The sequence below is a fragment of the Cupressus sempervirens genome, chromosome 4 (genome assembly GCF_028749045.1).
Source record: "Cupressus sempervirens isolate cs-2001-9-10 chromosome 4, ASM2874904v1, whole genome shotgun sequence".
Taxonomy (NCBI): domain Eukaryota; kingdom Viridiplantae; phylum Streptophyta; class Pinopsida; order Cupressales; family Cupressaceae; genus Cupressus; species Cupressus sempervirens.
In genome coordinates, this window is record NC_143121.1 from 418,345,358 (window position 1) to 418,368,536 (window position 23,179).

Here is a 23,179-nt window from a genome sequence, read left to right on the forward strand (position 1 = left end):
AAAAGAAAATATTTTCATGAGCTATGGTTGTGCATAAATGTTTAATAACTGGGTATCAAAAAAGCAAGAGAATTATACTTTATGAATGTCATGTCCCCTTTTCAAATAATTAAAAAATAATAATCTTTGCTAAGGCAGGTAGGCCCAAGAAAGTGAAGTTTCGGAAAAAGGGGGTTAATCTTTGGAAACCGTTGGACTAATAAATGAAAATTATTATTAAAATATGTTTCATTAACCTCTCTTGTACGTGATTTATGGTTATGCCCTCTTTTAAGGGGTTTGGAGGCATTTTGGGTTGATTCCAGAACTTGATTTTGCTCATTCTTTGTTATTCTTCAGAGGCTGCCAAACCTGTGGAGAAGGAGACCCAAGAACGGGAGTTTGCAGGTTTCCAAGGAGACCCAAGAATGGGAGTTTGAACATTTATAGGAAGGCTAAGGATGGGAGTTTGAAGCCATTCCATGTGCATGCTCATACAGAGTTTGCTTTTGTGCTAAACAGTGCAGATTTGTGGGTTTTCGAGTGTGTTTTTTGTATGAGTTTGGTGTTTTCAGTTGAGTATTTCATATCATTTTGGGTTGCTAATGTATTTCAGACTTTAAGGTGTTAAAATAGAGCTGAATATATGTATTGGGACGTGATTAAACTTTTGAGATAGATTATTAGTGTTTTTGTGGTGTTTTCGGGCATTTTTGTGTTAATTTCGAGAGCCCAATGAGCATAGTTTTTGTCCTACATTTGAGAACTGTTGTGTAAAGGCTATACGGATCTGGAAATTTCATTTTGTAGGATTTTATGCTACTGAAATTTTTGTAAAAATTTCCACTTTCAGATTTATTAATAATAGGTGAAGCTGTGATGCTTTTGGCACAATTTCTGGCATACCCGATTTGGGGTTTCTTGAGAAATTTGGTGGATCTTTGTGATATTAGTTGTTTGATCTTGAAAATCTGATTAGAGGTTGGAAATATCATACAAAATCAGAAAAGGGACATTTCAGTGGTATCAGAGCCATGATCTTGCTAGCCTGAGGGTATGTAGAAGTTGTATGTCAGTTTTGACAACTACCCAGATCTTGCATTTCAATTTTGAGAACTACCCAAATCTTGCATGTCATAATTTATGATTGCATGTTTCTTCTAATCAGCTGAATGCAAAAATTTATGGTTGCATGCTACTTCTAATCATTTGCATGTTAGTTCTTGGTGAATTTGGTGGTTGTAGAAGTTTTCATGTCAGTTTTGACAACTACCCAGATCTTGCATGTCATAATTTATGGTTGCATGTTGATTCCAATCAGCTGAATGTCAAAATTTATGGTTTCATTCTACTTCTAATCATTTTCATTTTAGTTCTTGGTGAATTTGGTGGTTGCATGTTGCTTCTAATCAGCTGCATGTCAAAATTTATGGTTGCATGCAACTAAGTGAAAGAGAAAAAAGATATTTGTAGCGAGAAAAGAATAAAGAAATTTTGATCAAACCTCCAGTTGAAAGTAAAAGTACAAAATCCAAGGAAGGGAAAAGTATGGCTGATCCAGATGAGATGGCAAAGAAATTCTTCCAAGACATCCAAAATACTCAGAAGCAAACAATGGATAGTTTGGCAGAAACTAGAGAGGCTTTGCGGATATTGACAGGAAAACTACAAGGAGTTGCATCTATTAATGAGAAAGGGAGCACTTTAGAGGAGCCAAGAAATCTGAAATCCACACCATCTAAATCAACCAAAACTATTTTCTTGCCTGCAGATGAGCCACCAGTACCAAATCCAGCCATTAATCCTGTGGAAGAGGTTACAGGTAACTTGATTACATTAAGAGCTACTTACAATGGCTTAGATGATGACTTTCTTAGTTCGGTTCCTTTTAGAGAATATGTGGATATGATGAACACTTTGATGCCCAAGAAAGATTACAAAAGGGAGCATGACATAAGTGGAAGAGAGCTCAAAAATAAAATAAGCAAGTTTATAGCACCTACTTTTGATGGAACAAATAAAATTTCAGCTAGAGCATGGCTACAAAAATTACAGACCTTCTTCACACTTAACCCCATGAAGGAGAGTGATGCTGTTCAAATTGCAAGTCTACACTTGGAAGATGCATCCTATGATTGGTGGTATCATGGAATGACTACTCAAGGTCATGATTAGGTAACTACATTTGATGATTTTAGTCAAAGAGTGATAGATAGATTTGACCTCAAGGATATGATTACGAGGATGTTGTTGTGCATGATGGTGAGATACTTGGTAGAGATGAGCAGACATTGAGCATTCATGAATTTTCTGAGAGAGAGTACCAGGCACAGTTAGATGTTTCATCACATGAGGTTGAGGCTAGTAGTACTTCACATGATTTATCCCGCCAGCTGAAGGTGAGTGAAGATAGTATTGTGACTACATTATCTCATCATGACAGGTATGTGAAATTAGTTGGTATTGGTCATATTACTCAAGTGAAGATTTTTCTTGAGTTACCAGCTAATTATAGTTTACAGATATGGACTCAAGATTGTTATATTGGCATTTGGGATTCAATTGACTGGAAATCTTTAACACTTTTTGGTAGCAGTGATTGTTTGGGTGCTATCATGGATTTGATTAGCAGATTGCACAGTGTTGTCTTTTCTTGTGCCAGGAGCTTATCTGATGTTGGTATTAGTTTTTATACACCGCTATTGGGCTTTGTTCATATATCCAATCAACCATACTTGCTGAAATGTGTTGATGATATTTCATATTTGGCAGTGTGTATAGATGAGTCCCAGGATCATATTGGCATTGATGACATCCAGGAGGATGTAGTGGGCAGTTTTGAAGACTTAGTTTCCTTGGGTATAGAGGAGTTGGACAGCAATGCTAATGTTTTTGATACTTCGTATGTTGATATGAGCTTTAGATTTGATTCACATGATATGGATGGTAATACTCTAGAGACTAGTAACTTTGAGGATACTCCTTTAGACAGTGCATCGAAGGAGGTTTGTAGGAGATAGTCAAGCCAGTGCCATCATGTGTCTAATCAGTTGAGAGTTAGTGACTAAGACATTGCTATCACTAGCCAGCATTTCGATGCTGCTCATCAGTTGTTATCAGTTTATGGATGGGGTTCTCCTACTAGTGATGAGCAGGAAGGCAGTTATCTTTCCTTGACAGAGATCCACTCTTTATGGGAGCCTATTCAAATTTTGAGACAGAATCATATGCAGTTGGCAACCGACAAAGATTATCTTATGGAGTGGGGAAGTACAGCATATGATGCATTGTTGGCCAAGGAAGATGAGGTGAGTGAGCTTACTAAGCAGCTTGAGGTGACTTCTGAGATTCTTGAGAGTACACAGTTGGCTTTCAAGGAGTCACAGTTTCATTTGGCTAAGGTGACCATGGAGTTAGAGTGACTACAGTCTTTACCTGATTCTATACAGTCACAAGCTGTGGTGTTTGGTGATCCGAGGATGTCCATGGCCGAGATTGTCAGAGACAATGGAGATGGGGATGCATCCATCCTTGATACTAACATTGGCATATCAGGTTCATTCCCACTAGAGTCAGGTTCAGTTGAGTTGGGTGTTGTAGTAGATTGTTGTATGCCTGACATAGTGGTGGCCTCTAGTACTGATGGCACAGAGATTAGAGATGTATCAAAGATCATGTGTGATGTTGGTGAGTCAGCAGTTGGCATGGTTCCTACTAGTAATACTACTCTCTTGGTGATATCTTCGGAGGTAGTAGTCAGTTCCAACATGGTTAATGATCAATTGCAGTTAGTTTCATCTAGATTATAGTCGCAGCCACTGACTGAGATTGGCGAATTCTATCGGCATTACACTGTGAGGTACGCTCATCAATTTACCTTTGATGACCATGTTGATGAGATGATGATACAGAGATGTACTTTGGTTCCTAGTGCTTATCATCAGTTATGGGATGGTTTGATGCCTCAAGATGAGAGTTGTAATGGGCATGACATGGTGATAGGTTTTGTAGTTGACAGCTTGATAATATGTGACTTAGAGCAGGAGTTTGGGAGTGATGCTTCAGTGGGTGTTGTTATTGATTCTACTCCTTTGGCTATGACATCTCCTGACTTAGCTACTGATCAGTCACAGTGGGTTGTATCACTTGTTCATGGTGAGCTGTTGACTGAGGTTGGTTTTTTTAATCGACATTATATTGTAGGGTATGTACATCAGTTAGCATTTGATCCTTGTTTTGAGGAGTTGATGGCAGGAAAATTTGGTTTGGATTCCATTTCTTACTCTTTATCTTTTAATGCCTTTTCACCATCAACAGTGCATGGGAGTTATGGTTATGAGATAGTGACCGGTGATTTGCAGAGTTGTGTTGACTGTAGGAGTTGTATAGTGTGTGGATTCTCCATACTTGGTACAGTTTCATTCGAGAGCATTCACCATTGTTGCAGAGTTGGATTGTACATTTCATATAGGCCAGTGGGATGCGTTGATGGTATTTACTGTGTTGGTAGTTTGATTTATCCACTTTACTTGGGTTCTGATGTTCTAAGAGTTTGTGTCTCATGGGTTTTTGACTGTGGTAGTGGTGATTTTGGAGTTTTGTTGAGCTATAATTGTCAGTTTGATTATGGATTCCTCTTGGTCATATTGCAGAGGATATTGCAGGAGCCTGTGTTAATTGGTAGTAGTATAGTTCATGACTACATTTGGGATCCAGGTGGATTGATTGGTTTATTGTTCAGCCATTGCTTGAGGACAAGCAATGTTTGGGAGGGGAGGAATTGTCATGTCCCCTTTTCAAATAATTAAAAAATAATAATCTTTGCTAAGGCAGGCAGGCCCAAGAAAGTGAAGTTTCGGAAAAAGGGGGTTAATCTTTGGAAACCGTTGGACTAATAAATGAAAATTATTATTAAAATATGTTTCATTAACCTCTCTTGGACGTGAGTTATGGTTATGCCCTATTTTAAGGGGTTTGGAGGCATTTTGGGCTGATTCCAGAACTTGATTTTGCTCATTCTTTGTTATTCTTCAGAGGCTGCCAAACCTGTGGAGAAGGAAACCCAAGAACGAGAGTTTGCAGGTTTCCAGGGAGACCCAAGAATGGGAGTTTGCAGGTTTCTAGGAAGGCTAAGGATGGGAGTTTGAATCCATTCCATGTGCATTCTCATACAGAGTTTGCTTTTGTGCTAAACAGTGCAGATTTGTGGGTTTTCGGGTGTGTTTTTTGTATGAGTTTGGTGTTTTCAGTTGAGTATTTCATATCAGTTTGGGTTGCTACTGTATTTCAGACTTTAAGGTATTAAAATAGAGCTGAATATATGTATTGGGACATGATTAAACTTCTGAGATAGATTATTAGTGTTTTTGTGGTGTTTTCGGGCATTTTTGTGTTAATTTTGGGAGCCCAATGAGCATAGTTTTTGTCCTACATTTGAGAACTGTTGTGTAAAGGCTATATGGATTTGGAAATTTCATTTTGTAAGCTGTTATGCTGCTGAAATTTCTATAAAAATTTCCACTTTCAGATTTATTAATAATAGGTGAAGCTGTGAAGCTTTTGGCACAATTTCTGGCATACCCGATTTGGGGTTTCTTGAGAAATTTGGTGGATCTTTGTGATATTAGTTGTTTGATCTTGAAAATCTGATTAGAGGTTGGAAATATCATACAAAATCAGACAAGGGACATTTCAATGAAACATTAACAAAATCTAAATGGCTACAAAGCTACCCCATAGAACTAGCACTAGCCTATTCATTGTCCTCCTGATTGGCCCAAATAAATTCTACCAAATCTTTGATTTGACTTCTTGCAAAAATATTAGTTTATTAAAATGCTAATCAAGCTATGCATCAACCAGTATACAACTTCATTCTCTACATTCATGTACTCAAATAATGTTAATGAGTAGCCATAAATACCAGGTTTCCTTGCTAAATATGCCTCTTTATTGTAGAATTACCCATTTCTAAAATTCTTTAGAGTTTCCATATTTACAAAATAAGATCATGTGCAAGTGAGAAAATTTTCTGACCAATATGTAATGTGCCTAATAGGTATGATAGAGAGAGGAGGATACCCAGTGTAGTTTGTGATCTAATTTCAGACTTGCAACATTTTACAATCCTGATCACAAGCAACTTATGACTAGTCGAGTGGTTACACTTTTGTATCGTGTAGTGCCTGCCCCTAGATTGAATTTCTATTATCATTGTCAAATTCTTTTAGGTCGATTATATGCACTGATTTGTTTTAGAGATACTGGATTTACAATATTATGATATTATTTCATGACTTGGATTAGTGATATATTAGTGATGATTACTTAGTTGATTTCATTTCATGTGTTGTTAATGATGTCTTGATGATTCCTAATTAGTAAATGTGTTTTCTTTCATAACAATGTTAACGTGATGATAGAGATGCATTATTATACCTAACATTTGATGTTAGACTTGTGATTTTTATGATACTTACCCCATACTTGCATGTGTATGGTGCACGTATTTGTTTTATCTTTCTGTCTAACATGTTTGATGTGGTTAGGGGAGGGAGTTGTAGTCACCTGCTAGTCGAGATCTACACGATGCACCACTCCTCACCATTTTCTGTTTAGTTTAGATATATATTATATACATGTACATGCTCATCTTTTATGCAGGATGCAGGTACCGGGCATCGACTTCCCTGAATTGCTAGGATGAGCATGGCCAATTACAAATACTCAAATGGTGAGAATGGGAAGATAATGATCAGGTCCAATCCTAGCCATAGCCTAAAATACTTGTTCTGCAAGGAGGACTCGTAACAGACTGTCTACCCTTCTTAAAACTCGTGAGTCTTCTGTGCATATGTTGTTTTGTTAGTCTTTGATAAATTTTCTATTAATTAAGTCTAATTAAAAGATTAAATTAATGATTTAATTTAATGGAAAATTATTATGATATTTTTAATGTTTAATTAATTGAGAAATTAATTAAATAAAAAGAATTGAATTCGGAGATAAAAGTTATAAGAATAAATTTAGAACGTGATGATATTTATTTAATTTAATAATAATATATTTAGAGTTCATTTTTAAGTAAATGCTAAATATTATTGTTATTTAAGTTAATAAATATTTATCAAATTAAACATTCAAAAATAAATTAAGAAGTGAAAATATATTAAATTATGAAAAAGATTTAAGTTCGTATGATGCATGTATGAGATTAAAATATAGGAAATTAATTAAAAAGATAAAATATGTGAACTTAATAAGGATATTTTAATAGAGTGCACATGAGATTAAAGTTAATAATATTTTAATTAAAAGAAAAGTAATTGTGCGTTAAAGAAATAATTAAATAAAATAATTGTAATTTAGAACTGGTGGTGACAGAAACCCTAAAAGGTAATTAAAGTTTATATTAGAGCATTTTCAGGTCATTATTACACAGACAAGTTTTAAGACACACAGGTTTGAAGAGAAAATCAGAGGGTTTGGAAAAGAAGGGAAGTTTTTTCGTAGCTTGAAGGATTTCGTTTGCAATAGGAATCTTTATCTAGCTGCCAAAGTTTAGCATCAGATCTAGGTAGGATCTCGTGGTTTAATTGTATAGTAGTTTTTGCTCTTCAAACTTCTATCTGCTTCATGTCTTTTGCATGTGTTGTTTTTTTGGTATGCAAATATTTGTTCTTGATTAAGAAATATCTGTACATGGACTTAAATGGATACGTCGCTGAGTTTACTTTTGAGGGTAGTATTTTAATATGAATAAGATTAAATGAAAATCAATCAGAAATCCTGTTTGTAGGTAAAAGAGAATCGTAGTTAAATCTGGGGAGGGTTTGAGATGTAAAGGAAATCTTAAATTTGATTGGCTAAAAGTATTTATCCTATCAGACTAAAAGTATGAATATTGTTTAAAATATATAATTTTTTTAAAATATTTTTTTGGGGTCTTGGTTATTGTGAAAACTATATATATTAAAAAAAAACACATTATATAAAAAAGATATATTAATTTTTTTTTTAATAAAAGATCAAATTGGGAAGTGGGGGCCACGACCTCACCCACCCCCCTTGGCTTTTAAGCCGCCGACAATCCTTGCTGATGTAGGCACTATGCAGGCAAGCTACCGTAGGCCCTAGGTCAGTAGGCCTATCGTACGGCAGTAAAGCCTTCTTAAGGATTGCGCTTGCTTTTTAAAAGCAAAGCACTTTTTCATATCTTAATGAATTTGAATGAATTTAAAATCATTTTTTTAAATAATTTTTTTTATTAAGTTTTAAATCAAATTAAATTTATATTATTAATTATTAATAATTTTATTAATGAATTTATATTGTTAATTATTAAAATTTAATTATTAAATTAATTATTTTATTTTAATTATAATTAAATTTAGCAAATTTTTAATTAATGAATTTGATTAATAAATGTTATTAAAATTTATAATTTTTATAATTAATTAATAAGTATTGTCATTAATATTATTTAGTAAATTATAATTAAATAATATTAGAATGGTTTTTGTTTAAAAATATGTATGTATTAATTAATTTAGTTAAAGTCTTATTTAACTAAGGTTAATTAATAAAAGAAAGATATTTGAATCAAGTATTGAACTTATTTAAATTATCGATAATAACGACCATAATAAATTGAGAATCTTATACACTTAAAACATTTTTTGAAATGCAATTGAAACTTTACTTTTGACTTTATTGTGTATTATCAAATAAAACCCAAACTATGAAATTGTATTGTTTTGCTTATACTGTCTATGCTTTGGGATTTTGGTGTTGATTAGATGTTGACCAGTCTAGGACATACACCAAAGGTTTTATGAAATTTCTTTGATACTATTTTGTGGTTGGATGTCATGATATGTCTTGTGATTTAGATTGGCAATTATATATATGAGCTTTATTTTATGGAGAAGTTATGTGTACTAGGATGGGAGTACCATCTTATTATCAGTTTGCCTATTAAAGAACCGAGTTTGATCATTATGAGTGTTGTGGTATGGGACACAACTGTGTATTTATGTGCTTAGGAGAGGTTGTCTAGGTACATGTCTTTGGGAGTGGCTTGTAGTAGGGGTCCGGGACCCAAAGTGGTCAGTGCCAGGGTAACCTATTGTAAGTTATGTAATAAGTGATAAATAATAAATATTTTGGGGGCAAAACACACTAAAAAGATAAGTTAGAGATATTTGATCCACCCATGCCTTGAGTGCTTGTATAGACTAAGGATGGGAATGGGATTATTGCCTTGTCTTTTTGAGAGGGATTTTTGGTTTCCACATGTGTCATATTGAGGGTCCGAGGTTCAGAGTAACCAGTCCAGGGTAACTCAATACTTGAGGGTCTGGGGTCTATTGAGAGACCAGTCCAGGGTAACTCAAGCAGCCATGTGATGACACTCCCTAGTACGTAGCCTGAGTTTCCTCTATAGATTTTGTGTACCTTTGGTAGTGTACTTATTATTGGATGTGTTTATTGTGGTTATTACTTTCATTAATGATGATTGATGATTCATGGATGATGTACTTTTGACATGTGGTTCTTGACTTGAGGTGGATATCTTTTGTTGACTTTATCTTATGATCTTGGTATTCGATTTATACTTGGTTCGTGTATGATGTTTGGTTATGTGTTGTTGGTATTGGATTGAGTATTCTTTCTTTTGGATTATTATATCTTCTTGAGTAGCATGTGTCACCTTTGAGGTAGTTTTGGGTAGTAGGTATTCCATGCTTAGGAATGTTTTATGTTTGATTAGCCATATGTGGATCATTCATTATCTTCCCTGCATGGTGGGAGTGGAAGCCTAACTAGGTAACCACACAGTCAAGAGGTAGTGTCTTTTTACCATTTGGGTTTTCTCCTCACATTGCTAGCTGTTGGATGTTTGTTGCAGAAGATGTACCTTTATCATTCTTATTTCTTATCTCAAAGACTTCTTTTTAGTTGATGTATATATGTTATCATGTATTTTGATGTATTTTATCTATTCTCACATACCCTATGACATGTGCAGTGGATGTTATTAATTGGATGTAGTTTCATTGTATTAGTTATACTTATGTGATTATGTATCTGTTATTTCTTTATGATCATGTGGCATTGTACTTGAGACTTAAACTAATTAATTTAAATTATTAAATGTGACTCAATGTAAAGGAATCCTTGAGGAATTGAAACTGTATCTGTAATTGCTAATGAGTATTTGATGTGTATGTTCATATTGCTTCCACATTAACGTTATCTTGATGTTGTTTAAACTTTAAAAAAAATAATAGTTCAGTAAACATTGTAACATGTTAGGTTTATTTCTCTTGGGTTCCTGAGTAGGGCGTTACATCTTGTCCTCCAAAATTTTTGTTAGGTTCTATAGATTATGGTGTAGTTGTTGATCTCTAGAGTACAAGTTGCATACTTGATAAGCTACTTGTAGGCAAGCCAATAATGCCTAGATGTATAGAGATAATTGTAGAAGTCAACTCATGGTTTTGTTTCTCTAGTTGATATTCTTGATTACAACATGCATAGATAGTAACCTATATTTAAATAATTTTGTGAACTAACTGATCTAGGTTTATATTTTTACTTCTACATGCCATCTTGTGTGGAAATAAGTAGAATTGTATTTTGATTTACTTTTTTCCACTTGTATAGTGAGTCATGATTATTGAAGGTTTCCCAACACTATTTGGGTTCAATTTGTTGAATAAAATGGAAAATAATAGCAAGAGTTGTGATCTTATGACATCCTAGGAGGTTGTTTTTTATATTTTCATCTGTTTATAGTTGTATTTGTATTTGTGTATAACGTGCTGACTCCTAGTGGTACTTATGATTTTCTCATTTCATTGAGTTTGAAGCATGTACATATGCTTTACAACAACATGTCTTGTATGGTAGTAAAAACTCCTTAAGTTTCTAGTTATGATGCCCCTAATTGTCATAGCACAAAAACCAATTGAGGAGAGAATTTAGCAGAGAATTTAGAAATTGCCCCTGATTGCTATCATATTTTTGGATTGTACAAAACACAATGGATTTTTACAAAAAAAATAGTAGTTGTTCTTCATGATCTTCATCTCCATTTCTGTAAAACCACACAAAATCTGGTTAAAAAGAGTTTTTTTTTCACAATTGAATTTGTTTCCAATTTTTCTTGTGTCAGTTGTGGTCAATTTAGCCCACACTATTGATATGATATAGATTAGATCTAGAGTCCATATAGTAGAATGATAACAAGCTTGTAGACTGAATACTCTCTTAAACTAATAACTATTATCTACTATTATTAATACTTTTAACTCATCTTCATTATATTACATTGAAATCTAGTTTATTAATGGTTATTTATGTCTTATTTTTATTGTAGATATTATTTAATATAGAGTTGGAAAATTTGATAATAATCATTGTAACACTTTAATCTCAACATATACAATCTTAGAAGACACGACTTTTCCAAACACATAGCATAATCAAATTAACTATTTTTAAACATATTGCAACAATAGGAAATAGTTTCTATGTAATCATAAAAATGTTTTGTCCTATATTTATATGGATTTTGAAATATTCTTATGAAATTCTCTTTTTGGATCTTCAAGTATAACATAATCAAATTTAGGATGGTAAGAAGTTTGATATGTTTTTGATTCAGCTCTTTATGCATAAATGTCCATTTTTTCCATGTTGTATCAAGCAATTATTTCTTATCCAAGCCATTTAATTTGCAACCTTTTAAATCTCTGCAAAGATAAAGTTAGAGCAGGAGAATTTTTCTTCTCAAAGGTGTCCTCTGATTGTAAAGTGTCCATTCCATTATCTATTCGACCAATTCTTTATAAGTTTCTACCAAGACTTAGATGAAATTTCCACCAACTATAAGAAAAATTTGACCAAACATTGGTGGAAAATTTGACCAATTCTTGATAGTTTTCTACCAAAAATTGGTCAAAATTTCCACCAATTCAAAAATTTTTTTGACCAAATATTGGTGGAAATTTTGACCAACAATGACAAATTAGAACTAGCAAAAATAAAAAATTTTCAATAGATGTATTGATTTAAATTTTGATGAGAAAAATTACCACAAACTACTTGGTCAAAATTTTGACCAAAATTTGTCAAAAATTGAGTCCAAAATTACTAGTGTGAACTGTGGTTTGGTCACTCACCTACAATTAAGTACTTTAGGATATTTGAAAGTAAGTGTTACATAAAGAGAGATGATGACATTGGTAAGTTTGATGCTAGAAGTGACAAAGGTATGTTTCTTAGTTATTCATTGAAAAGCAAGGGTTATAGATGTTATAATTAGAGAACTAAGACTATTATGGAAAGTGAAAATGTGAGAATTAATGAGAAGTTTAGAATACAAGAAAGAATAGTTGATCACAATTTAGATGATGATGTTGTTGTTACTAAGCCAAGGAATGATGAGGTATTTCTTGAGACTAACAATTATTTTTAGAATGAAGGAGAGCAAAGGAAGGAACAAAGCTTGGAACCTTTAGTAGAACTAAGAGTTGAAATAAAAACTCCTACTTCAGGAAAGAACATGATAAAGAATCAACCATCCAAATAGATCATCAAAAGAAAAGACAAAGGTGTGATGAAAAGAAGTAGAGTGAATGAATAACTATGCTTGATATCTCAAGTTGAGTTGAAGAATGTAGATGAAGCATGTAAAGATGATTATTGGAAGCAAGCTATAAAAGAGGAATTAGATCAAATAGTAAAGAACGAGACATGGGAATTGGTCCCTAGACCAATAGATAAGAATGTGAAACAAACTAAATGGATGTATAGGAACAAGATGAATGAGCAAGGAGAATTTTTAGGAAACAAAACAAGACTAGTGTGTAAAGGTTATTCATAGCAAGAAGGAATAGATTATCAAGAGACTTATGCTCTAGTGGCTAGAATAAGATTATTCTTAGCCTATGCAACACATAAGAAATTCAAAGTATATCAAATGGATGTCAAGTTAGCATTTTTGAATGGATAATATGAAGGAGAGGTATACATTGAGTAGCCTAAAGTATTTCCTTTGATAGATGACAAGGACATAGTATGAAGACTAAGGAAAACCTTGTATGGATTGAAGCAAGCACCCATAACCTAGTATGCAAGGTTAGACAAGAATTTGACATTGCTTGGATATAGCAAAAGTATGACAAATAGTAATCTATATTGGAAAGAAACTGATGATGGTTTGATGATTTTGATAATATTTGTTGGTGATATTATATTTGGAGGAAATGATGAAGAAAGTGAGAAGTTTGCAGAAGAAATGAAGAAAGAATTTGAAATGAGTATGTTAGGAGAGATGAAATATTTCCTAGGATTGTAGATAGTACAAAATAAAGAAGGAATATTTATTTCTTAGGCTAAGAACTTGAATGATTTACTAAAAAGGTTTGGTTTGGAAAAATGTAAACCTATTGGAACACCTATGGTAACTGGACACAAGTTATCTACTAAGGATGAGACACCTACTGTTGAGCAGAAGAAGTACATATCTATGATTAGATGATTACAATATCTGACTCACACAAGGCCAGATAAAGAAAATGCAATTGGAATTGTTGCAAGATTCTAGGCTGATCCTAAAGAAGCACATTATGTAGTAGTAAAAAGGATATTTAGATATATGAAATGAACTTCAAAATTTGAATTGTGGTATGATAGGTCTAATGATTTTACTCTAAGTGCTTATACTAATGCATATTGGGCATGTAGTATGGATGACAGAAAGATCACCAGTGGAGGAGCTTTCTTTCTTGGAGGAAGATTGATTTATTGGTTAAGCAAGAAGTAGGATTGTACATCTCAAAGTATAGCAGAAATATAATATGTTGCAGTAGAAAATAATTGCAATCAAGTAATTTGGATGAAGCAAATGCTGAAGGATATAAGGATAGAAATTAGTGAACCTATCATTATACATTGTGAGAACACAAGCATGGAAAATATTTCTAAGAATCTAGTATTACATTTGAGGACTAAGCACATTTCTATTAAGTATCATATGTTGAGAGAAAAAGTTGTAGAAAAGGAAATCAGATTGGAGTATGTGAGCACAAAATAATAGATTGTAGATATATTCACTGAGCCTCTTCCCAAAGAGACTTTTGAGTATTTGTGAGGTATGCTTGGGGTTATGCCCCTTCCTACATTAGAGTAGAAGATGCAAGAGTGCATTAGTCTAGGGTAACAAAGCACCATTGTTTTCTTGGACTGCATGCCGATGCTTCCTATATGGGGGAGTATCTATGATGGACAGAGTCATTTAGGATTCTTGTTGATGTTGTTCTAAAAAGTGTATTTTGACACTCAAGCTAGTAAGTATCAGTTGTTGTAGAGTTTGATGCAGAGATGTTGATTGCAGAAACCTTTGACATTGATGTCAATTGGGGAGAGATTGGCATGAAAAACATTATGCTAAGAAGATGTTTGACATGAGTATGGGGGAGAGTTTGGCATGAATTTGAAATAATAGTTTAGTACAAAACACATTGAGGTATATCAATGGGTGAGTATGATTGATGAAGAGGATTTGACTTTTGTTGGTATTCTTGGAACTAGACATTTTTCATCTATGTTGCCATCAATTCCAAAGGGGGAGATTGTTGGAAGATTGGAAAGAATGTTGGAAGATTGGTTTGATGATATGTTACATTCATGACTAAGTTTTTCATTGATGTCAACATAGCATGTTTGATGTCTTCTATGACATTTGACAGAAGAACAATGAAAAGATTAAGTTGGTACATATGACTAGTTGAGCATGATAATCACCCAAGGTTATGGGAGATACTTTGGAGTATCTGGTATATGCAATTAATGTTGGAAGTAGAAATGATAAGTCTAGGAGAAGTTATTTAATTTTTGGTGATGTCTATTCTAAGATAGAGTTTAAAGAGGCATTTTCTAGTAAACTTGTTATATCTCTTAGTAGAGTTGATATCTTGAGGATCAAGGTTGAGGACATGATGAAAACATGTTGAGGATGATGTGGCTAAGATCACTCATCATAATATTGTGTGTATGGAAAGTTATTCAAGTTGTAAAGCAAAAGATTAAGGTTATCACTTAGGAATTGTTTTGTGGACTTGGTATAAAGGAAGGACATTTTCCTTTATCATGGTATGGATGAATGTGAATTGTGAATGTTTAGAAAGCAGTAGAAAGTATAGAATGCAAAAGTTGAGCGGAGCAGTGCGAAAGTGAAGGAAACTTCATTGCCAAGGTTTTTCTGAGTGATTCAAGGTTTGGTATTTGCATCCAAGGTTCATGACCAGGTCTACAAGGTTTGACAATGATTGTTTTAGTTGATAGGATAGAGGAAAGTACAAAGGAAAGAAGAAGATACTAGTAAATTACTTGTTTGAGTAGTGAGCTCTTCTTGTAGTTGAAATCGCATGTTTGGGCAGTGGGCTCTTCTGGCATACATTATACCACAACTCCAAACAGGGTTGAAATCTCCTAAAAGGGATTCAAAGTCTCCTAACATGGAATTTTTGTACTAAATGTTGTAACAGACTCCTAACATGGTCTATCCTCTAACAAAGAATGTTTATATTAGTACATCATCTTGTGGGCATCATTAAAACTAGGGTTTTCCCTTTGATCAAGGGTTTCCCTAGTCAACATATCTAGTGTAATTTTTTATGTGCATCTTTGTATGGTTATTGTTTACTTTGGTTGAATGGTTAAGTTTTTTTAAAAGAAGATAAGTGTTTTAATTATTGGATAACTGATTCACCCCCCTTCTCCATTATTTTGGTGGACTATTGTTTCTAACAATTTTGAACTGATCTACTTCATTTACTTGAATTTGATTATATCCTGAAAATCCATCTAACATGGACATCACTTCTAATCCTACAATAGCTTGTAAGAGATGATCCATATTAGGGAGAGGAAAATTAATTTTGAGTGAGGCTTTATTTAGATTTCTAAAATCTACACAAATCCTTATCTCTCCATTCTTTTTCATCACTGGCACAATATTAGCAACCCAAGTAGAATGATGAATAGGATATATAATTCTAGCTTGCAACATTTTTTCAATCTTCTTGAAGATTTCTCCTTTAACTATAGGGCTATAGTTTCTTTGTTTTTGCCTAAATGGTGTTGCTTGTAGTTTAAGAGGGATTTCATGTTTGAACTTTCTTTAGGTCTTCATAACTCCAAGCAAATACATCTTGAAATTTAATAAGTAATATCCTAATTTCTACCCTCTCCTCTGGTGTGTAACATTTTCCTATTGATTCCATCATATTAACCATAGGTTTTTCCTTTCTTATATCTTTTCCTCTTTATGTATGCATCATGCCTATCAAAATTTATTTCTAAATAAATTAGATGGGGTGGAATCTTATTAAATTTCAATTGAATCATATTAGGCTCTATTTTATTTTTATCATCTGTCACCAAATGATCACTAGAATTAGTGATTCCTTCAAAATACAAGAATTCAAAATGATCTTCCCCTTCAATTAATTTTAGTATGTGTTTATCATCTTCAAACACCTACCATGAATATTCATTATTAGGGACATTGGGCCTAAGTATAACTTCTACTTTATAAACTTGATCTTTGAAATCAAGATGTGGTAAGAGAAATGATGCAAAAACTACCAAAAAGCAAGCTCTTGAATTGAATTCTCTAAGTACTAATGTAACTGAAGGAATCAAAACCCTCAATTTCATCTCACACCTTATTATGATAGTTCCTCAATCTTGAGTTCTTTACTGCGTATTGGTTTTTGACTTGTCTCACCACCAACTCTACATCTCCTTGAGCTTTAAGTACCTTGACCCCCATTTGTTTTTTTTCCATTATTCCAAGGAGAAGGGCTTCATACTCTACAATATTGTTAGTATTTTTGAAATCCAACTTATAAGCTATGCAAGTCATTTCCCCATTAGGTGATGTCAACACTACCCCTACACCTAAACCATCATTAACATAACTACCATCAAATTCCATGGTCCACAACTGATCATCTTTAGTTTGTTCTGATTCTTTTGAAATATTAGGGCTGCTAGAGAACAAAAATATATTTATCAAACTATATTTCATGATACAAGATTTGAGACCTAGCATCATCTAATTTCATGATAGTAAATTTTGCCTTTTCTTTTGGTTCCAGCTTCACCTATTTATCTCCAACTTGAATAGTAGCACAAGACCAATATAGTTTTATCTCTTCCTCCATGTCTTTGCAGAAAAATTATACTTAGAAGCATGCCATAGCTTGTAGGGATGTCTGCCACTAGAATAGTAAGTTTTAGCCTTTAGGAAGGATAGACAACAAGGGCAACTTGATCATCTTTTATCTGTCCAAGCAAGGGCACTTTTTTTGCATCCATTGAATACCATTTACCAAAAGTTTTAATTAGTGGAAGTCCTAAAGATTTTTCTACAGAGGCAGGCATTACATTATCAAAGGCTCTTGCATTTATGATGCAGTTACTCAGCCTATTTCTATTGATGAACCAGGAAATATAGAAGAGATTTGGTTTTTCATTTAGGCATGTGGCTAATAAAAGAGGTTATTTTTCTTTAAAAAATTTAGGGAGTGAAAAATATTCATCAATCAAAGAAGTTCTACTAGTGCGAGCTTTATTGTGATGATCAACATTAGCATTAATATTAACATGACCCACATCCTTACTATTACAATGCTGAACTAATCTTTTCAATTGGTCAGGATTAGACTTTAGGTAATCCAATGGAGATATTTGAATTCTTACATCTTCACAATATTCTATGATGTTGAAAGAATTAGCTGATTGGCCATTGTGCTCTTTTTGTGGAGATAAAGTTACTATGCTAATATCTTTATCAGTTTTGTTTGATGGTACATTGTTCTTGATAAGAACTACATTGTTAGTTTGATTTCTACTCTTCTAACCTGTAGTCATTACTGTTAACTAAGGTCCTTCTATAGTTGCACAAAAGTCACCTCCTACTTCTAAATTTGATTTAGACTCCAAGAAATGATTTTTAGAGTCACCACAAGGAGCCTGATCATCCTCACTTTTAGGATTATTCAATTATTTGTTCTTTGTTATCCACCATTTTCCTATATCTAATCATATCAACACATGTATCTCCATCATGGTCTACCCTTAGATGAAAAGCACACATATTTTATCTTTTTGGGGCACCTTCAATTGCTAATCTCTGTTGAATAGGTGGTATTTGCAATTTTTTATCTCCATTTGGGTTTCTATTACCTTCTTGATGAGGTTGATGAAAAGAATGAATCGGCCTATTGATTTGTTTCTTCAATGAAATGAGCTCATTAGACAATTTTTGAAGCATAGCCTTTGTATTATTAGAAGTACTAACTATATTACCCATGGTTCTAGATTGGAATTCTCTTTTCCACTTACTAGATGCTATCATGTTAGTGTCCATCTCCATTGCTAGTGTCTCAGTAGCTTGTAAGTTTTCTATATTTGTTCTTCTAATTTGATATCCTAGATTAGGAGGCATGGAGATAATGTAGAAAGTATTCATATTATCATCTATTGGTTCACTTGTAGTAGGTATTCTTTTGATGAGTTTATTAAACTTTGCATTAAAATCTCTCATAGAAATTGATGATTCTTTCTTTATCTATGCCAATTGCAAAAACAATACTTGTGCATCCTCTATACTTTTATAACATTCCTCAAACCTTTGTTTCATAGTATTCCAATCTATGATGCATCATGCAAGTAGGTCTTGAAACCAATCAACAACATTTTCTACAAGTGTATCTACAAACATCCTAATGGCCACATCCTCATGTTGAGGATTCACTACACTACATGCTTTATGGAAATCACTTAAGTGTTGTTCTATAGAAGTGGTACCATCATCATTAAATCTTGGGAATTTCTTCCTTGATGATTTTGGAAAATCATTATTAGCTACAAAGGAAAGAGGACCAATATAAATTCCCCATGGTTGTGCCATAGCTACTGATTTAATATTCTGGTTTGTCTAAAAAAAATAGAAAGTGGAAGTGTTGCACCAATCAACAAGAAAGCATAAAAAAAGAGAGGAATGTAAGTCCTAACAATAGGAGGGGAAGAAGATTGAGTTCTTTGTGTTCTATTGGGAGGAAAAACTACAAAAAAAAGAGTATCTTGGAGTTGTTTAGTCATAGATTCCCTTGCACATTTTCTTCCTCTTCTACAAAGGTCTTCTAGGATAGGAAAGTTATCTTTCTTGATCTCTTCATATATTGGGCCAATATTTCCTTTCTCTTTGGAACTCTTGGTATATTTTGAATCTAGAGTGTATCAAATATTCATAAAAATGGTGTTTTGAATTTACCTTACCAATCTTCAACTTTGAGTTTGCTTCTTTTCTTTAGCAAGTTGAGGTTGTAAAACTCGTATCAAGTTCTTATGGCAAACACCTCACTACCACAAGTCCTTTCTTGCAACTCAAATACATGGAATTAGATTGAAAATTAATATGAAGGAAAATTCCTTAGAGCTTTCACTTGAATCCTTAGTAGAGTTTCAAAAAACTGTTGGTTAATAGTTTGTCCTCCTATTAGATTTTATAACTGGACTCTATGATACCCAATGTTTGGAGAGACAAAATGATGTTTACTAACAAATGGGTAATTGTATGTATTCCATCACTACCCTCTGAATGATTAGGTACATCCCCCTATGATTTGTAATGATATGTTTTTATAAGATCAGAAGTTTTGACATTATAAGCTCTTATCCTACGAGCAATAAAGGATAACCAAATTGTTTGTAGGCAAATTTATTTTAGGAAAGATGGATTTGAATAACCTATCACACTCAATATAATGACTATAGTAGATTATCTTGAGACTTATGACTCTTACTTCTATTCTAAATGTAGATTAATCATCTAAATATAGAAGAGGAATGAAGAAAATATGTATATAAAGGAAAATGGAATTGCTTTCACTATCAGTCTTGAATGAAATGGAATCCAACGAATAACTAATAGATTCATAAAAATTTATCTTTCACTTCTCAATGAAACTATCTAATGTGTTATGAAACCAACAAGAGAGGAAACATAAAGCTTATATGAAGAAGGTAAATGGAATCACCTTTACTGTAATTACAAAAATGAAATAGAATCCATATGATTATCACATAATCACATATGATTGTCTCTCAACTCTTAATGCAAAACTAATCTATGCATGGTAAATAAAACATGACAAAAATATAGGGTAAATGGAATTACAGACCAATTCACCATCAAGTTTTCTGACCTTTGTATTGTCAAATGAGATTACATTTATAGTTTACTGTCATCCCTTAGTTTAGTCAAGCAACAGTCACAAGATAGTAGAGGAAATAAAATATGAAATTATCCACTTGGCATCTTTCCTATCAATGATCTGAATCTATGGCACTTCTAGAAATATGTGATGGTTGTGAAACTTCTTGTAATCTCCATGAAATCTTGGAGAAAATTGTTGTTTTCTTCATCTTTTTTTGTTTCACGCCAAGTCTATGTATTTCATATTGTAACAATCACCATATTGTTAAATATCCATCATTGATCTTTGATCAACAGTCAAGATTAAATTATTATAACCTTATTTGTATTTTAGTACATGGGTCCCTTCATGTACACATGTTTGTATTCTAGTCCATGGGTCCCTTCATGTACACATGTCATGTTTTAATTACATCGCTATGAATAGAAGTTGACCAACTTTACATAGTGACATAGCAATGAATGTAGATCTTTTCATGATATAACGATGGCAATAAAATGATGTTAAGTCTCTTTGTTTCACAGTGTGAGTCCACTTTCCAACTAGACACATCATGGATGACATGTGGCATTATTCCATTACTTGGAGAACCTAAAGTTGACCTTCTTTGCATTTGTGGCACTTCATGACTAGGTTATGACTATATCTTGGGAAATATTATGCCCCATAGGATATGTGTCATTCTATCATTATGTTGCTATGAATAATAGTCAACTAACTTTCGATGGCAACATGATGAAAATAGTAGATATTTCTTAGGATCGACAATATTTACTATATTTTTTGATTACTACGCATGACAGAAGGAGGTCCCACTTGTTTCACATGTTGTGCTATTGTTATGTCACTTTGAATAAAGATCAAGATTTTTTTTATAATGATATAATGATGATAGTGGATGTTCTTTTGATTAATTACTTATAATTCTATTAATTACTTAGGAGATTCATCATTAATTACTTATAATTCTATTTTTAAAACATCATTCGTCGATTTAATCTTCATCCGAAAATTTTGATTTAGTCTCTAAGCTAGTTGACTTGTCAACTTTGCAAAGTAGATAGTCAAATCAAATATGTGCCACCAATTTAATTTCACGGATAGTCATACTAGCTTTGACTGGGTTCTTTTACCATTTCTGCATCTTTTAGTGTTCACTCTATATCAAAGTCAATTGATCCTTCTTGTAGCTCATTATCATGATCTGCATATTGTCTTTAATATTGATCCTCATATTCTTTGTTGTTATTTGTTCTAAATATGTTTGCAATCTTCTTCTTGAATGCATCTTATCTTCACCATGAACACTTGATCAAAGCATTAGGGTTTCAAAATAACTTTCTTCTCATCTAGGAAATGCATAATAAACCCTCCAAAAACCTATTCATCTAGCCATGGACCAATGCATTGCTCATATGTTTTCCTGCATCAGGTTAACTCAAAGGAATGATGATAAGAAAGACATATCCTATGGGCAATCTATACTCAAACTTAAGACATTGAAACTCTAACTTGACTCAAAACCTTAAAGAAAAAAGATATGAACTAAAACTTGGGCAACAATCTGCACATATGGTTTTGAAAGAAAAATTTGTTCTAATTAATGTGTATATCTACAAAAATATTGGACATGTTGTACTTAATATTTATATTTGGACATATGGTTTTGAAAGAAAATTTTTGTCACCTCACTTAAATTCACCCATACCATAATCAATGAAAACTTTTCCACTTACAATGCTCTTTGTTAATATCCTCCTTTGTGTCACTTCATTCTTAATTCTTCTTGAAGATGTAAATTCTTAAATATTTTTTTTTCACTATTTTCTAAACTTCATCACTAAAAAACCTAATGAATACTACTATTTACCTACCAAACATTATAAATTATAAAATGGATATGCACTATAATTTTCTAATTTTCTTATAGTGTGTAAAATCTATTGTCAACTACCTACATGCCCAAAAGTAGTATATATTAATAAGATTGTAAAAAAAAATTAAATTTTTTGTTAGCTTTGTATGTCCTCCAAATATAGGAATTATATGACACACAACATGTGATAGTAATAGTCTAGGGTAGTGTAGGTAGATGCTGCCCACTCCTTGAAATAGTCTACTTACACAAGGTTAACCCTAATTACTTAGAGACAACTTTCCCTTAGACCAACCTACCCATTTAAGCTTATATACTAGTTTGAAACTTCTATCTAGGCCTCCCCAAATGAATTTCTTATCTTGCAAGAGTTGGAGGCTCTTCCTATGATGATTTGGTATTCATCACATTCATTTTTCACAACCTATGCATTAGATCACTATACAATCTCTTCAAAAAAGGGAAAATTTATTTTAGGCCTAATAGCCCCTAATTAGCCCTCCTAATGGACCAATCTTGGACTTTTGAAAATATTTCCTTAACAAGGTCCCCAACTAACTCCAATTTAGGATACCCTTTTCAAAGACCTTCAAGATTCATGAGGTCTTAGGTTCCCAAGCTCCACTAGATTCCCTAACCAAAATTTTGAGGGTTTTCTAGGGTTTGACAACAATCTAGACCAGTCAAAAGAAAATATGCTCTTTCTCTCAGATTTCCAACACATCCTTCATATTATAAAAAATGTGTCTAATAGAATTTCTCAATGTTTTAGATAATTCCAACCATGGGGAATGATTGTAGACACCTTTTTGTAAAGTCTGCCCCAATACTAGCTAGCAAATAGGAAATTTACAAAAACATTTATTGTAGACACCAATAGATCGATAAGAAATTCAAACCAAAGAAAAAAGAAAGTAAAAAATATATAGAAACCAAATCCAAATGCCAAAAGATCATATCAATCACATTATTGACAAATCCACTCTATTTTATTCAAACTGCCAACTTTCCTTCATTTGTTGTT